Source organism: Dermacentor variabilis, chromosome 10 (genome assembly GCF_050947875.1).
Source record: "Dermacentor variabilis isolate Ectoservices chromosome 10, ASM5094787v1, whole genome shotgun sequence".
Lineage (NCBI taxonomy): Eukaryota > Metazoa > Arthropoda > Arachnida > Ixodida > Ixodidae > Dermacentor > Dermacentor variabilis.
In genome coordinates, this window is record NC_134577.1 from 14167310 (window position 1) to 14185204 (window position 17895).

Sequence of the window (17895 nt, forward strand, 5' to 3'; positions counted from 1 at the left end):
CCTGGTATAACACGTGATATGACTCTAAAATATTTTCACACTTTGTGAAATGTTTGCAACTCTAAATATCTTTAGTTTCATGCCGAATTTCACACAATCCCGCTGCTCCACTGAATTGTAGATTTCATAGCAGGGAAAGTCACCAAAAGCAGTCGACATCAGACACAAAAATGTCCATTATGAAACAACAATTGTAGCAAATGTATGTAGCTATAGAGCTGCTTTTGTCAGCTGATACACAAAATGTGCCGCTAGAGAGCAGTACAATTTGCACTGAATCTGGTGGACGAAAAGCAGGGAAGAGATCAAGGAGGTTAAAGAAAAACTGCTGGAGTAGAAGCCTATACCGGCCTATGGGCTCAGGTGAGGCCAATGTAGCCAATCTTGCGGAGGGCAAGAATCGGCCTGCCAAGAGCTTCGCAACGCTGTTTGCCAACTTTTCCAGCGGTTTTTAATTGCTTAACGGGTTTTTAGGTCCTAATGCAACACTGAGAGCTATGAGGTGAGCCATATAATGCAGCGTAGAAATTGATCAATCATGAAAGCTGTAAGAACAATAAAGCAATTAAAAACTGAAATTTAAATGTAGCATGAGAAATAGCAGCACATGCAACAAACGTAAGTATTCATTATTATCTTCATTATCACCAGGCATTGCCGGTGCTTTAGCATCCTTATTGCATGGAGGGTCTCGGAACTTTGGTGGTGGCAGTTTCATTTTAGCCTGAAATATAAAAGTTTCCTTTATTCTGGAGCAAGGCAATGCTAATACTCAACCTTATTTAAATGAGAAGGATAATGCTAGCATGTCAACTGCATGTACGTCAACTTTCCTAAAAACACCCGAGCATGCTAGCACATTTTGGGATCTGCACAGCACTGCGCACAGCAAGATACGACAACCCGAAACAGATAAGCTGCGGTGACTGGCATGCTTTTGCCCCCCCACATGATGGTGACGTGGCGGCTTCATTTGATGGGCGCTCCCTCCACTCCAGCAGTTTTTCTTTAACTTCCTTGGAAGAGATTGATATGATTGGATGCATTACAGGCATGGATAGCGGTACAAGGTGACTAGATAAAGAAGTTTTGAAGAGAGAAAAGACTGAGATTAATATAGAAATGCTAGAATGAAAAGCATGTATAGCACAACTGATTAACTCAAGCAGGCTATGTGATTATTTGTCACCACCTCATTTCAAATAGGATGCCAATAGATCATCATCATCATCATCAAATTTGATTATACATCTGATATAATTTAAAATGTTTGCGAACTTTCCAGATATACCTAAAACACCATTACATAAGCATTACAGGGCAGCAAGGCTTGAAACACTGATGGAAACGAATGAAGTTGTGACATCACTAGCGATGCGCGGGTCACGACCTTGTGAAGACATTTTCTGTTTCCTCAGGCTTTTGCTCCATGGTTTCCCTACACGGTGAAATGGAACTCATGACCAGCGTGTGGGCTACTCTCCAATATGACGCATGGCACCACGAGCCGGTGGATCACGGCCGGCCTGCTGTTGTTTCTTAATTCGCTTTTATGACACGCCATTGTTTAGTACACTTCAGTGGTAACTCCAGGAGAACTCCAAAGGGGGACAAGAAAGCTGGAATATCAAACTGACTAGCCGGTGGGTTGGAGGCTCGCCTTTGCCAAGGCCTCTGCAACTGTCCGCAAAAGTGCATGGGCAGCCGACCTTGTCTGTGAACACCCTCCAGCACACTCCAGCCTCGGTGGCCCCAGCCCACAGACCGCCCTGGCAATTCTTGTCCATATGGCCAACCCACAAAGACAATACTGGGGTGTACGAATATTAAAAACTCGCGAATAACGAATCGAATAGTCATACCTAAATATGAACATTATTTGAATTTTCGATTATGTATTCAAAAACGTCAGCGCCAGTCCTTCTCTGTCAATTGTGCAAAATCAAGCATAATTCCAGCAAAAGTACAATAAATTTCATCCCCACGGGCAAAGCATATATAAAACACGAGACCTTATACATAGCAGAGCAAACTATGTCACTCAGGTTGCCCAAATTTAGCAGCCATACAGCAACCATTCACACTTCCAAAGAGTTCTGTGCAGGCGAACTGCAAACTTGTTCCTGATGCTCATTTTGTGCTTTTTATAAACAATGCTTCACAATGTGCAATGTAACGGCAGAAACTTCAAAATTTGTTAATTACTAAGGTGTAAATACTGTTTTACATTAAGTGTGAGAACAGCTGATCATCCAGTTTCTGATATTCAATTCACCCTGGAACTATTTCATTTGTACTCTATTCGGTCTCAAAAATTATTATTTGCATGCCCTTAGCCAATACCAAAAGATATGATCGTATGCAAGTAAGAAATAAACATGATAACTAAGCAAGCAAGTGGATCCAGCACCAAATTTGTGAAATGGTGTGGTAATTTTTGTGATGTACTATGTGACGCTTTCCTGTTCTGTTCTTTCAATCATCATCATTATGTCTAACAAACGAGTGTAAACATAGTTAGAGTCATTCACGAAATGGCCAACTACGCAGGTCAATTCGTTTAAGGGGAAGCTTTAGCTCAGGCCAAACTCCAATGCGACCTATTCAAATACGTACATGTAAAACACAGAAATAATTTTCTGAGATAACCACTAGGCCATTTTAATGAAATTTGCGGTATTTGAGGAAAAAAGTTCTATGACTGTTGGAATTAAACTTTTGGTTTAGGGCCTGAATACTCTTAATGTAATTATCAAAAATTGGTAAATTTGAAAAAAGTAGTAGAAGCATGAAGTTTACAATTTCGTAGCTCTGCAACTAGAACAGATATTGCAGTTCTGAAAAGTGCATCCATTAGAGAATCCAAATCGGACAAATTTGATATGTCAATTTGTACCTCACATGAATTTGTTACATTGTTAACGAGGGTCTTGCAGAAATTATGACACTTACAAATTAATGGTCACAAATCTCAAATTCACAAATTAGTGGTCTATTTGAGAGCCATGTATAACATATCAAGTTTTTGCACTTTAGATCTACTATTATGTGCCATTTACAGAATTGTTAGATCATTTTTCATTGCCAATTAAAGTTGCAAACTTCATAGTTTCGTTTTCTAAAAATTTGGCATTTTTGTCAATGTTTATTAAATAATTATTAAACTAAATAAAAAATGTGCAGCCAACAGTCACTAGGTTCTAGCATTCTTGTTTTTAAATGCAACAAACCCCATCAAATTTGGTGCTACGGTTGCTAAGAAAAATGTTCTCTCCTTTCCTGTGTACTTAGATCAGGAGGCCCCGAGCTAAAGCCCAGCCTCGTAAACTCCGCCGCTTTGGTGGCAGAGGTAATTGGCGCCATCCATCAGCAGTGCGGGAAAGAAAGTCCGCTTCCCTTGCACGACCTCCTAGATCTGCGCGCGCCCGCGGTCGCCGATCCGGGAGGCCGTGTCCTTTCGCCTCTCCTCTTAACTTCTCTCCCCTTGCCCTCCCAGGCAACTCCCTCACTTTCGACTGCCTCCGCGCGCGCCCACCGGCCCGGCGCCAGCTTAGCCCGCTACATGCAGTTTCACGTTTCGTTATCTGCTATCGGGAAGCGTGCGCTGCTGTGCCGGCGTGAGCAATTTCGTTGCCCTCGATAGCTGCGTGCTTGTGCTCCGCGATGTTTCACCCGTTTCACGACCTCTCGTGCATCGGGCAGTGGTTGTTGAATACCTCAAAAACAATCCCTGCAAGGTTCTTCCGGGTGCCTAAAGACAACAGGTGAGCGCACAGACCCAAGGACATCAGAAAGTGCATGTACATGAACACGGCCCTGTGCATGTGTATGCTCCATGAGCCTTGCTATGGTTGGGGTCGGACATGAAGTAGATGGTAGCTAGCCCATACCGTCGTCCAACTTATCCACGCTGAGGACGTTGTTGAAAGGAGGGACTTGTTCTCATCGAGAGCGAGGAATATGGGATTTATTTACAGTATTTACATGAGAACGTTACAGTTCATCAGTCTAACATGACTGAAAGAGGAATGCACCCTGAGGAGCCGCCAACGGCTCCTTAAATACACTGTCCTCCCTAGATCCCTAGGTGAGGGAAAACGGCAGTTCACCGCCGACCGATTCGGAGTGTCCAAAGTCATCGTAGCCGATCCGCCTTTGAGGGGGAGGGTTTACGCACTCACTTCTGCACAGGTTACACTGACCTCACCAAGGTGAGAGGGTTCTCGCAGACACGGTGCTTGGCCCGAGCAGGCGCCTCTTCATCCCGGTGTTGACTCCGCAGACAATGGCCTCCGCGTCTGTCCATGACTTCTAAGCCCCGTGCGACGGCTGCAAGACACCTTCTCCCAGGATTTCCACTGCTTCAAACAAGCCGTGACGGTGACGGCGAATCTACCAACAATGCTTGGTCCGCCGACCGCGTTTAGCCATACCGGCGCCGAGGGGATGTTGACGCGGCACATCGTCGTCCTACGAAACGAGCAGGTGGGGGAGGGTTCCACGGTCGCTTCTCAGAAGCTCGCCACCTCCGCAGCGGCAGCTCGCTGGTAAAATTTTGTAGGTCGGTACCCTTGCAGGCCGTTCGTAACAGCCTCCGGACGTCGTTGCGCGTTGATTGTGCTACACTTCCCTCTTGCCGGTAGAGAAAGCTGACAAACAGATGTTCCTCCTCAGCGTCACCTGGTCTATGACTTGTTTTTCTGTGCCAAGTCTCATTCTGCAACTTCAGTAACTCGCCCAGCTTTCCATTCCGTCCTCAGTGCTTTTTCTGTGTGTCTCCGTTCTACAGACGTACTAACGTCCGAAAAATTACTGTTCGCGTTTATGAGCAAAACGTGAACAAGGTGAATGCAGGAGCCAACGTTTCGACAAGTGGACTTGTCTTGTTCAAGGCGGCGTACGCTTTCCTCGCCAAGTATATATAAGTGGGGTTCTTCGAAAGGGGAGAGGGGGTGAGGCGGGAGGGTGCGGAAACGAGGTAAGGTGTGTTAGTGTGCCGAATTGAGAGTAAAGGAAAGCTGTGCACAAGACCAAAGCCAGGGCCAGCACCCCCCCCCCCCCCCTGTTCTGTCAACGCACGCGTGTTAGCCGGCGTGTCAAGGGCGTCTGACACGCCGACTGAAAAAAAAAAGAGAGGAATGGGAAAATTGGGCTTTGTGCACAGCGTTCCTTTACTTTCGAGGGTTGCAATGTGGGCTTGTTTGTAATTCATCTTCAAGGGGAGTATGGTAGCGCGATTCAAAGACAGGACAAGAGAAGGCACAAAGGGACACACACAGCGCTAACTTCCAACACTGTTTATTGTCGAAAACCAGGTCGTACTTATACACTCAGACCACATGAGTCACAGGCACGTGAACAGATTAACAATCAGAGCGATACATTTTGTGATATGCTAAGCCATGCGCAAAAATTTCAGTTCTTTTTCAGAGAGAGCCAATGATGGTTTGCTGATATCAGCAAACCATCATTGTCGACTTAATTTTTCGACAAACTTTAAAAAATTAAGTCGACAAACTTGTATCAGATGGGTTTCTCTCCCTTCATTGTAAGCAACATAAGTGCTCCCCTCTCTTCGAATCAACAATCATTACCGGTAGAAACAAGTGCGAACTCACTAGACTTATAATAGAAGCCGAGCAGATTGATACCCTAGGGGATTCATGTATCAGCAAACCATCATTGGCTCTCTCTGAAAAAGAACTGAAATTTTTGCGCATGGCTTAGCATATCACACAATGTATCGCTCTGATTGTTAATCTGTTCACGTGCCTGTGACTCATGTGGTCTGAGTGTATAAGTACGACCTGGTTTTCGACAATAAACAGTGTTGGAAGTTAGCGCTGTGTGTGTCCCTTTGTGTCTTCTCTTGTCCCGTCTTTGAATCGCGCTACCATACTCCCCTTTACTCTCAATTCGACGCGCTAACACACCTTCCCTCGTTTCCGCACCCTCCAGCTTCACACCCTCTCCCCTTTAGAAGAACCCCACCTATATATACTGTGGCGAGGAAAGCGTACGTCGCCTTGAAGAAAAGTCCACTTGTCGAAACGTTGGCTCCTGCATTCACCTTATTCCGATCTCGTTTGCTCGGCAACTGACAACGGTGCGATGCCTCCCCGTGCTGTGTTGTGAGCTCCGTGCGTTCGAGTCCGAGTGCTGCTGACCCCATCCACGCGGCCCCTTCCCGGAATGGTTGGATAGGATACGGTGCGGATTCTTCTAGACTCCAACCCGCTATTCATCGATTTGGTGAGGTGTTCCGGTGGCTTTTCTTGTCCTTGGTTTTTTCCAGTGTTTAGTTGAGGTTTTTTAGCTTCCTACATTGCTGTAGTGCTAGCTTAAACTTCGGCTGGGCGCGGGCGCCACGTGGTTTTCAGTGCGATGGTGGCCCCTTCGCGGCTTCGGCCGCTTACGTTTTTCGGGCGAGTTCCAAAGGGCGCGTCCAATGTCGATGTGTGCAAGGCGCTCGTAAAGCGCTCTTCGTCGAACGACCTTAAGGCAGTGCAGGACTTTGGTGCAGGAAGGTTTGAGATAACGTTTAAGACTAAGGCCGCGGTTGATCGCTTCTCAGCTGATCCCGCATTGAAGGTTCGTGACGTGGAAGTTCGGTTTGAGTATAGAGGTGTGCGGGTGAAGTTGGTTAGGGTGTTTGGCTACCCCGCGGATCTTCCGGACCAAGCTCTTGTTTCCGAGCTGGAGGTCTTCGGAAAGGTTCACGGGATCTCTGAAGAATGCGTGCCCAGGTTCCCTGCCGTCGGCACGGGAAACCGGCGCATTCGGATAGAGATGGCGCGGCCCGTTCCTAACCTTCTTCGTGTTGGTGAGCGTGTCGTTCAGTGTGAGGGTGTAGTTAGGTTGTGCCGTAGGTATAACTTGGCAGGACACCACGCCGCCGCGTGCGATACGCCTAAGTGCGCGCGCTGTGAGCAGTTCGGCCACGTGTCCTGCGTCACGGCGTGCGTACGTTGCGGCGGCGACCATGCGGTTTCGGCGCGTAGTGTCCGCACCTACTCGTCAGTGACCGCGAAGCCAGAGCAGCAGGATTCTGCCGTTGCGGAAGCGGTTACTTCGCCGGTAGCTGACACGGTAGATGCCTTGGAGGAAGGAGAGAGCCAGGCCTCCTCGAGCGTGGTCGATGCCGCCGAGTGCGGCGGCGATTCCGTGGATGCCACCGCGGTCGCTCCCCCGTCTGTCACGGCAACGTGCGAGGGGGGAGCGGGCGGGGAGGCTGAAGCGGGAGTCGCTGCCCCCTCCGTGGCTGGTACGCCTCTCGCTACGCCGGCCGCTGCCCCTGGCGCGTCGGAACCGCTGACTGGCACGACCGGCACTGTTCGTCGGACGGGCGCCTTAAAAGCCGGCGCGCTCACCGCGCTGGCTCCGCTGCCAGGGCGGCGGCCGCGGAGCGTGCGTCGAGCTCGAACGAAGGTGGCTCCCAGGGCTCGGAGTCTGGCGCTCCAGAATTTAAGCGCAGTGCTGTAGAAACTTCTGACACTGAGGTCCCATCGGACGCGGAGGATTCCCCTCCTTGTCCCAACTGCAAATGGGGTCGGTGCGAATGCTCGTGCTGGGCCCTCCCACTGCACGTCCAGTTTGTTGTTTAGCGATGTGCGCAATATCATGACCTCATCGCCCACCTCAAAACGACGGGCCCTGGCTGTCCGATCATAATAAACCTTGGCCCTCTGCTGGGCCTTTGCCATTGCTTCACTTGACAACTCCTGTGCCCTTCTTAAGCGTTCGAGGAGCTTAAGCACGTACTCCACCACGACTGGGTCGTCGCCCCTGCCTTCCCACGATTCTCGAAGCATGCGAAGCGGAGACCGAAGCGAGCGACCGTACACCAGCTCAGCTGGCGAAAACCCCGTAGCCGCATGCGGCGCGGTTCTTAATGCAAACATCACCCCAGGCAGACACAGCTCCCAGTCAGTTTGATGTTCAAAACACAAGGCTCTCAACACGCGCTTCATGACGGAGTGGAGCTTCTCAACGGAATTCGACTGTGGGTGGTACACTGAGCTGTGTAGCAGCTTTACCCCACACCTTTCGAGAAAAGTTGTCGTCAAAGCGCTAGTAAACACTGTGCCCTGATCTGATTGGATTTCCGCAGGAAAACCAACTCGCGCAAATATGGACAGTAGTGCATTGACTATCTCAACTGAGCTGAGTTCTTTAAGCGGCACTGCTTCAGGGAACTTTGTCGCTGGGCAGATCACAGTCAAAATGTGTCTGTACCCCGTGGCTGTTACCGGCAGAGGTCCCACTGTATCAATAACGAGCCGTCTAAAAGGCTCCGTAATGATAGGTACCAATTTCAACGGCGCCCTTGATTTGTCCCCTGGTTTGCCCACCCGCTGACAAGTGTCACATGTCCTCACGAAATGGTCTGCGTCCCGAAAACACCCTGGCCAATAGTACTCTTGCAAGAGACGGTCCTTAGTTTTCTTAACTCCTAGGTGTCCGGACCACGAACCCCCATGCGACAAGCGCAACAGATCCTGACGATAGCATTGAGGAACGATCAGCTGATCGAACTCCACTCCTCTGCGGTCTAGATACTTCCGGTACAGGACTCCACCTCTTTCCACAAAACGCGCATTTTTCCTGGCGATACCTTCCTTGACATTGCAGCGTATGTTTTCTAGGCTACCATCCTTCTTTTGCTCGGCTATCAAAGCCGACCGGCTGACTTTTAGCAACCTATCAAGTCCGTCTGACGTAGGCGCGATGAGCAAATCTGCAGATAGCTCTTCTAACTTTCCCTTATCGGGCATTTCCTCTCCAGTATCTGGCGCCTTCAACGCTACCGGCTCAATTTTATTCAGTTCGGGCGTGCTCTGAATATCGGCTTGCTGCGCCTCTGACCCTTTTTCATTGTTTGATAACGTCGGCCCCGCAACTACCGCCTTTGCAGCGAGCTCCCGAACCTTCGACCTGGTTAAGGCCTGAACGCTAGCCTCACCAAACAAAAGCCCCTTCTCGCGCAGGAGGTGATCGGACCTGTTCGAAAATAGGTACGGGTACTGGGGGGGCAGCATAGATGACACTGCCGCCTCCGTTTCAAGTGCTCCGAAAGGTCCTTCAATAAGCACTTTTGCTACCGGCAGACACACGCTATGAGCTTCCACGGCTTGCTTGATCCATGCGCACTCGCCCGTGAACATATGGGGTTCTACGTAAGACGGGTGAACTACATCCATCGTAGCTGCGGAATCGCGAAGCACTCGTCACTCTTTCCCGTTCACGAGGAGGTCTTGCATGTAAGGCTCGAGAAGCTTCATGTTCTCGTCAGTGCTGCATAATGAAAAAAACACGACTTTTGGTGTTGTTTCCGGACACTGCGCCGAAAAGTGACCCGGCTTCTGGCACGTATAACAAACGCGCGCTTGCCTCATCTCGAACCGCTTTCTGCGTTCGGCTTCGGCTGCCGCCGTCTCCTTAGGTTCGGTCGCACTGCTTCCACTCGCATCCGCACTACGTGTGTTCCCCTTTGCTCTCATGGGTGTGAACTTCGGCCTCTCAAACTTCGATCCAAATTCACCCTTTTGACCGTCCTTAGCTCCGCGAGCCCGACGCGTCACAAACTCCTCGGCTAGCTCAGCGGCTTTAGCCACCGTACAAACGTCTGGCCTATCCAAGACCCAGTACCGCACGTTCTCAGGTAACCGACTATAAAACTGTTCCAGCCCGAAGCACTGCAGAACTTTATCGTGGTCACCAAACGCTTTCTCTTCTTTGAGCCACTCCTGCATGTTTGACATTAGCTTGTAGGCAAACTCTGTATATGACTCACTCTTGCCTTTCTCACTTTCCCGAAACTTCCGACGGAACGCCTCCGCTGACAGCCTGTACTTTTTTAGCAGACTCGATTTTACTTTGTCGAAATCCTCTGCCTCCTCTCTATCCAAGCGAGCGACTACGTCGGCCGCCTCGCCGGGTAACAAAGTGAGCAAGCGCTGTGGCCACGTTTCCCGAGAGAACCCCTGCTTCTCGCACGTTCGCTCAAAGTTAACCAGGAACAAACCAATGTCCTCTCCAAGCTTAAACGGCCGCATCAGGTCAGTCATTTTGAACAATACGCGTTCTCCTGCACCGTGTGCCTGACTTCCATTACGAGCGCGTTCCATCTCTACCTCGAGACGCTTCATTTCCAAAGCGTGGTCGCGCTCCTCTTTTTCTTTCTCTTTTTGTTCTTTACGTTCTCGCTCCTGTTTTTTTGCAGTCTCCTTCTCCTCAATGGTCTCAAGGTATTCCGACAACTCGTCATCCTCAGCTTCTAACTCAAGAATAGCCCTTAGCAGTTCAGGTTTTCTGAGTTTGTCTGAGACATCCAGACCCAACTCTCTTGCAAGCTCCAGCAATTTCGGTTTGCGCAACGACTTCAAATCCATGGCTGCTCTGAATGCTGCTTTCTCTACTGCTTACTATTGTCTTGCCGCAAACTAACCCGGCAGCAACGACAACCACAATTACCAGCTCTGTTTCTAACACTAACAAAAGCCTGGCAAAGCTCAGAAGAAGAAAGTCCCGCACTCACCAAACCTCGCAGCCAAGAGTTCAGCGCAGTCGTTCCGCTGCAGGCAACCAGTCATCACACAGGGCTCGTTGCACTGCTCCCGGATCGTTGTTGAGCTGCTCAGCATACAGTCAACTGCATCTCTTCGCTGCTGGCCTCCGTTGTCGCGATCTCACCGCTGGCAGACAGTTGTTTGAATCCCACCGATGGCAACGGTTGTTGTGGTCGCACCGATGGTACGACCTGTTGGGAACTCGGCGCTGACGCCCGTTGTTGCACCTGGGTCGCAAGCCCCAAGGGTAGCGTTGGCCTGGCGGCCTGGGGTACAACTGGAAGCATCCGAAGGTCCCGGCAAAGCATGAGTCGACTGGTAACAACAAAACAACTTGTTTATTTTAACATCGCAAAGAGTTGGCGGTCAGGTTGACCGAAGTAGAGAGACGGGAGAGCACTTTACTCAACAGAAGAAATCGGAGCCCTCCTTTTGGCGTCCGGGGGCAGCTGTTTTTATACTCTCGCAGTTGAGGGCAAGAAGGAACCCCTCAATAGACGAGCACGTGATTGTACAATGGGATAAGGTGACGCATACTGTCGTAGCGCCGCCGGTCGGGCACAAAGACTGGGTGGAGAAGGTAACTCCTACTGTCGTATCGCCTCTGGTCGGGCACACTGGCTGGGAGGAGAAGGTAACTCCTACTGTCGTATCGCCTCCGGACGGGCACAATGGCTGGGAGGAGAAGGTGACTTCTACTCTCGTAGCGCCTCCGGTCGGGCACAATGGCTGGGAGGAGAAGGTGACTTCTACTCTCGTAGCGCCTCCGGTCGGGCACAATGGCACATACACTCACACACGCACATGAAGGCACGTGGCATCGGAACATGCCTGGACGCGCTTGGCGGGGAGCGTAGCGGCGACGCCGAACGGGCCAAAATGTCTGCCGCTTTGTTGCAGTCGCGCCGGCTAAACCGCGCGTCGTAGGCGAAACGTAACAGTAGGCTCACTTCCGCTTGAGTCGCCCTCGTTCATTAAAAATGCGAAGATACAATGGAATATACAAATGCTTGATAAAGGGCAAAAACTTTGTCACTGGAAAGAAAGTTCACTGCACGTATACACAAAACCTCGCAACAAGATATTTAAATATACGTATAAGTCTCCAATAAATTACGTATCTAAGAAAAGTTCACTGTATATAATGCGTCAAACAAGGCAAATAAACATGTGGCTTGTCTCGTTGCAAATTACCAAATGTAACTACAAAACATTATTTGAAAATATTTTTGTTAAAGGTAATACAAGCAAGGACGACACCAAATAAACATGGCACTATCAAAAACAACAAAAATGCAGTTCCTTATAAGCACGCTAAATATCACAAGAAGAACAAACAAGAGATGAACAACGAAGATTTGCATATCTTGAATTACACTGCTCAGCGTTTCATTGGCAACGCGGAGGCTGGGAAGCGACACAACGAACTTATTGGAACTATTCATGTATAGCGCAAACAGTCCTCTCTTAAAATGGCATCTTTCGCGCCTTCGCTTTGGCGAAATCAGATATAGTCTGTTCGAAGGATAGATCGTGGAGGAGGTCACTTTCAATGGACATGATAGCAAGCGAGTTCACCTTGTCGTCAAGGGGGCTCGAACGAAGGCGATTTTTTATGAGCGACAACTTGGAAAACGATCGTTCGGTCTCACAGTTTGCCACCGGTATGCTTAAGTACATTCACCAAGCAATAGAAAGGTTCGGGAATACATCAATAAGCTTTCATTCGTGTAGCAACTTCATTACCCCAGGGGACTCGTGTCCTGGCACACAGAGTTGTGCAGAAAGTTCGCAAACTGAACGATTTCAGCGGAAAATGCTGGCTCCAGATTATTTTTTGTAGGTTTTCACCAACTTCTCAGCTAGCTGTGCCAGAGAGGCCTCGCTCCCAACTTCTGTCAGCAATTTTAATAATCCGAACCTTTCGCAGAGTTCAGTGTAGGCAGCCTTTCGCACTCGAAAAGCAGAGCCTAGACTGTCAAGTACAACATTGTAGGCCTCTACGATAAACTTGTTTCTACCTTGTAGCGCACTATCGCTTTTTCCGTCCGGGCGCTTACTCAAAACGATGCGTTTGCCCTCATCTTGATAACATTGATTGGTACTTAGCGTGCTTGCTCTCTCTTCGAAGGTAGCAAAGAGAGGTCGCAAAGTATTAACAAAGCTTTCTAGAGCTCAGCAGGTCTACAGCAGTTGAAATGTTTATAGGTCTGGTTTCTGAAGTGCTACGCTCGTTTTGTCAAAGCGCTCCAAGATTTCACTCCAGAAAATCGCCATGAATGCAATCTCTAGTTTCGTCATTTTCTTGAAGAGAGAGAGAGCGCTTCGTTCCTATGTCACCGTTTTCTTCCTCATTCTTTGATATAGCTTCAAGGCAACACAAGACTGCATCGAATTTTTTCAGAATGGCCTTACACGATTCAGCGTGTCTTAACCACCTGGTCTCGGAAAGACTTTTCAAAATAAGCTGCTGGCCAGTTCCGTCCATGCTGTCCAAAAGATACCTCCATCGCTTAGGTGAGTCAGCAAAGAACACATACAGTCTCTGAATTAGTGAAAAATTTGACCAGCACACGGGACGTAGACTGCCAATTCGTTCAGGTATTTGCTTTGAGCTTGTAGTCCTTAGTATTTTCCTGACATATTACTCGCGTTATTATAAGCTTGGCCCCTACAATCATCAATTGAGATGCCATTGGTCGTCAAGAGGGACATCACGGTATCGAAAAGATACAAGCCGGTATGCGATTCAATTGGAACAAATCCAAGAAATCGTTCGTACACTTTTCCATTTAAATAGTATCGTAAAACAACTGACAGCTGATCAACGTGAGTAAGGTCTGGAATCGAATTAACTATTAAAGAGAAATATTTTGCGCGTTTCACTTCGTCAACGAGGCGTTCCTTGACAGCCTTTGTTATATGCTCGATAAATTCATCACAAATGGTTTTTGAGAGATAGATGGGTGACATTTTCCTTTGTTCCCGTAGCGTTTGATGTGCTCCTCTAGAAAGGAATCAAACTTGGCAATGGCCTCAAGCACTTCCATATAATTTCCATTTCTCGGTGAATCAAAAATCTCCTCACTGCCCCTAAACGCTAGGTTGCGCTCAGCTAGAAGCTTAACTGCAACGACTACACGCTTCCACACCTCTGTCGAGTAAGCGGTCTCAGTGACAAGATGCTTAACCAGCTCCTTGTCAATTGTGCTGCTCGAGTTAGAGCGGGCGAGCCATGTTGGCACGTAGTTAAGTGCTTGACGCTATTTTCATGTGCGCAAACCTTTTCTTCTGCTTTTTTCCAATCAAGAAAGCCGTGCGTGGTGAAAGCACTGGGGTTGCTTGAAATAGAAAATAGTTCGCACATGAAACAGTAAACGGAACCTTTGGATTCCGAGTACATTAACCAGTGTCACTCGTACGCCTCCCCATTTACAGCCTTTCGCACGAAAAGATGAGGTGACATATAGCGTTTCTGAGTTTTGTATTACCTTTCGGAAGACGGAAAGCTTTCTGCCCGATTTTGAAAATACAATGGCCCTTTCTCAGGGCATACACTCCGAAAGCTGTCAGTAATAACGTCCGGCCACTTAGCAGGGTCACTTCGGAGAATCTCGCAACGCACCTCTTGCTGCGGGGGTGTCTGTACTTCTCTGTTGCCGCAACGAGAAGCCGTCTCATTCGTCCTCTCGAGGCACACTTTGTGGGTGGGAACATGATTATTTGAAGCCAAACTAACAGGAAACAAGTACGTGAGTCGGGTCTTGGAGTGTTGTTTCCTGGCGCTCGTCAGTAGAAGGAGGCTCATTGGGGAGGTTCGGCAGCTGTTGGTCAGCAGTTGTAGAAATCGGGCGCGGCGGACCGGACACCTGGAGCTCTGTGGCAGGGGCCCGGCCGAGTAGCATGGACGTTGCTGACTCAGGAACAGGACAGGGCTCGGTTAGCGTCGGTTGCTCAGAAATATGGACGACCGAGGTTGACACCGTTTTCACAGGATCCAAACAACCAAGATGAATCAAACCTTGCTTCTTGCCAGGAAACCGTGATGATGGAGTAGGCAAGTCCTCCACAGAAGCACAGTCGGTACTATTGGGAGTTTGGCACGGACTCTGGGTAGAGCGATCATACTGCTCCGCGGAAACTGCATTCAGTAGGTACTTTTTCATCTTTGGTAGCTTCTTTTCACGCTCTTCTCTTTCTAACTTCGCCTTTAATTTAGACGCACCACTTTGATGCTTCCGAGAGAGCAGTTTCGCAATGAATGGATGCTAATTGTTCACCGGGCACTTCGTCAGTCCGACGCGACCGCAGGTGTCCAACGGTGGCCGTCCCGACGACTGGCGCACGCTGCCTGGATGGTCCGTGGCTGGCCGAGAGTGGTGCGTCCCCCGGGAGCTGCTCAGCGGGCGGGCTTATGCAAGCTTAACCGGCGGCTAGGGGCTGAATCGCAGCCCGCGATCAACTTCCTTTTATAGATGCGCGCCGCGTCTGTCTGTTACTAGCGCCAAAGCAGGAGTTCACATACGCATAGAGTTCCTTGTACAAATTCCTTCCTTCTCCGTACAAACTCACTCCTCCTTTTCCGGTCTCGTCTTCCTATTGGCTAGGAGCAATCGTCTGTTCTGGGAGGATCTCGATTTTGCTTTCGCCCCGTCGACGCCGAGCGCGAGAACGAAGGGGAGAGGGCGACTCCTAGCGCGGGCGAAGTTACGCGCCCTCCGTCGCCTCTGAGTCATCTTTTTCTACTTCTTTCTGGAAAGTTCGGCGGCCAGTCTGACCTACTTTTTCCGTCGAGCGCGCGCGAGGGTGCGCAGCCACTAGGCAGGAATGGGCCCTGGAGACAGGCCTTTGTGTCCAGCTCTCCAACTTCCCCTTTCACTCTTTCACAACTCTAGCCCGAACAGTGAACATGCCATGCCCCACGGCACGCGGACAAAAGCACGCGTGACGTCTATTCTTTCCTTTCCTGCCTAGACTCTGCCATCAGACTCATCACCATCATCTGCTATCGGACTCATCCTTCTCCGCCCAAATTACCATCACGGTAAAGAAAAGTCGATTGGGAGGCACTGTTGGGTACTGCAGTACATCCTTTCTATGAGAAGGACAGCGAGGGAACTATTTGAGAGGAGGGTGGCGTGGTGGTGACGAGGGACAAGGGAGATTTAGGTCCTCATTCCACATTACATGTTTTAGGCGTTTCCCCCTTGGTCCTCCTCTCCAGACAGCACTGGACAGACTGACAGGAAACCACGAAAACTTTTCCAAGCAAACGCACCTCGCTTCGTAAGAAAGAGGGCCCCGCCGGAGTGGTGGGGGATTCTTGTTTTTGCAGCTCGACAAGCTCTCCCCAAATGATCACGCTAAACGCATGCTGTTACATTAGGCGGGTGGGGCCCGTCTGCTCGTTCTGGTTTTCTCGTTTCATACATGTCGCTCGAAGTTCCGTTACCCATGGTTCCATATACTAAGCAGGTTAGAATAAATGGGCCCCCTTCTCCTACTGTCCGAGGTGAGGCCCTGGGCTGCAGCCCTCTTAGCACGTTCACTGGAATGGAAAGGGAACGGTAAGAAGCGCATAAAAAAAAAAAGGCATGGCATATGCTCATGTTTGTGCTAGCACTTACCAAACAATGAATGCACTTGATCAAGAATAAGCACTGGGAAATCGCTCGCTGAGAAGACCGATAAAGATACAGTGCGACGCAACTTGAGAAATAATGATACGTCCAAGGATTTAGAAGAAAAAAAGAAGACTGAATCGTCACGACGGCATATCAAAAGTTACCGTATAGGCGTCGAAGTTCATACTTATAACGAAATTATTTTTGAACAGCTCTGATAGCGTCCACGCAACAATGGTTGCTTAGGGACTGTCAAATGCTCATATGCTGCGCCCTATTGCTCACGGCATGATGAGAAAACGCGCTCGCAGCCAAAGCGAAACTTATTGATGCTAGATACTGGCAAGATCACTGGAACGGAAAGGGAGCGGTAAGACGCACTTTAAAGAAAGGCATGACATATGGTCATGTTTGTGTTATGACTTAATGCATTGGATTACGAAAAAGAAGCAGAGGGAAATCGCACGCTGAGAAGGCCGATAAGCATACAGTGCGACGCAACTTGAGAAATAATATTGATACGTCCAAGAATTTAAAGAAGAAAAAAGATTGAATCTTCGCTATACGGCACATATCACAGTCGCAGTAGGCGTCGAAGTCTCTATAACGAATTCATGAACAGTTCTGATAGCGTCCACGCAACAATGGTTGCTAGTGTACTGTCAAATGCTCGTATGCTGCGGCCTAGAGCTCACGGTACAGTGCAAAAACGCGCTCACAGCGAAAGCAAAACATTGTGCGTGGACATGCATGCAGACGCGCAGTCGGTCGCCGCGAACCCGTGCGACCGCTGCATTGAAGCTTCATTCTGTTATGCTGCATTTAATTATACAGACAGCCCAGTATAAGAACATATTTCACATAGTTTACTCTCGGCGATTGCTTACCTTTCACTTAAGAAACCAGTTCGGGGGGACTCCATTGCGGCGACTGTGCGCGCAGTGGTCGTTCACTGTATGCGTATTCGGTAAAGAGATAGCGTCTGTAAACCATTCTACGCTTTCTGTTTGGCCAAGGCTATTATTTTGACAGTAAAAAACTTCTGTCGTTTCGCGAGTACTTACAGAAATGTCCAGGAGGGCTCCCGCGCGGTATCGAGCGCCGACAGCCAAACCTACGAGGAGCGCGCCACGTTATCCCTCATGCTACGCAAGCGAGGCGCTTTCGAGAGATGGCGACTCCGTAAGTCCTCGCCGCCATTTAACAAACCTGCCACAACGTGTATACGTCACTACGCTTAGCAAACGGACGACAATTAACGTAGGTCGTTTCGCTTGATGGTGGGGGACATACGCAATTTCGCTTAAAAGTGGTTACTACGTACGTAATTTCGTTTAATGAAGGGGTCATTAGAAATGCCCATTAGGTTAAAAAACGGGCAACCACGTAGGTCAATTACTTTAACGCATATGTCTTGCCGAATAGCTCAGGCACGAGCTTATTCACGAGTTTATTATTATTATTATTATTATTATTATTATTATTATTATTATTATTATTATTATTATTATTATTGAAGGCCGAAACGAGGTGCGAGATGACTTTATACTAACGCCAAAATATCGGGTATGAGGCAAAGAATGGTTGGCATTGAAATTCTCATTGATCCGTGTAACGACTGCTTGCTAAACTGCGCGTGGAGTATTCGACCCTACTGTACTCATCAAATATATTGCTTAGGATAGGAGTACATTACTCCATGA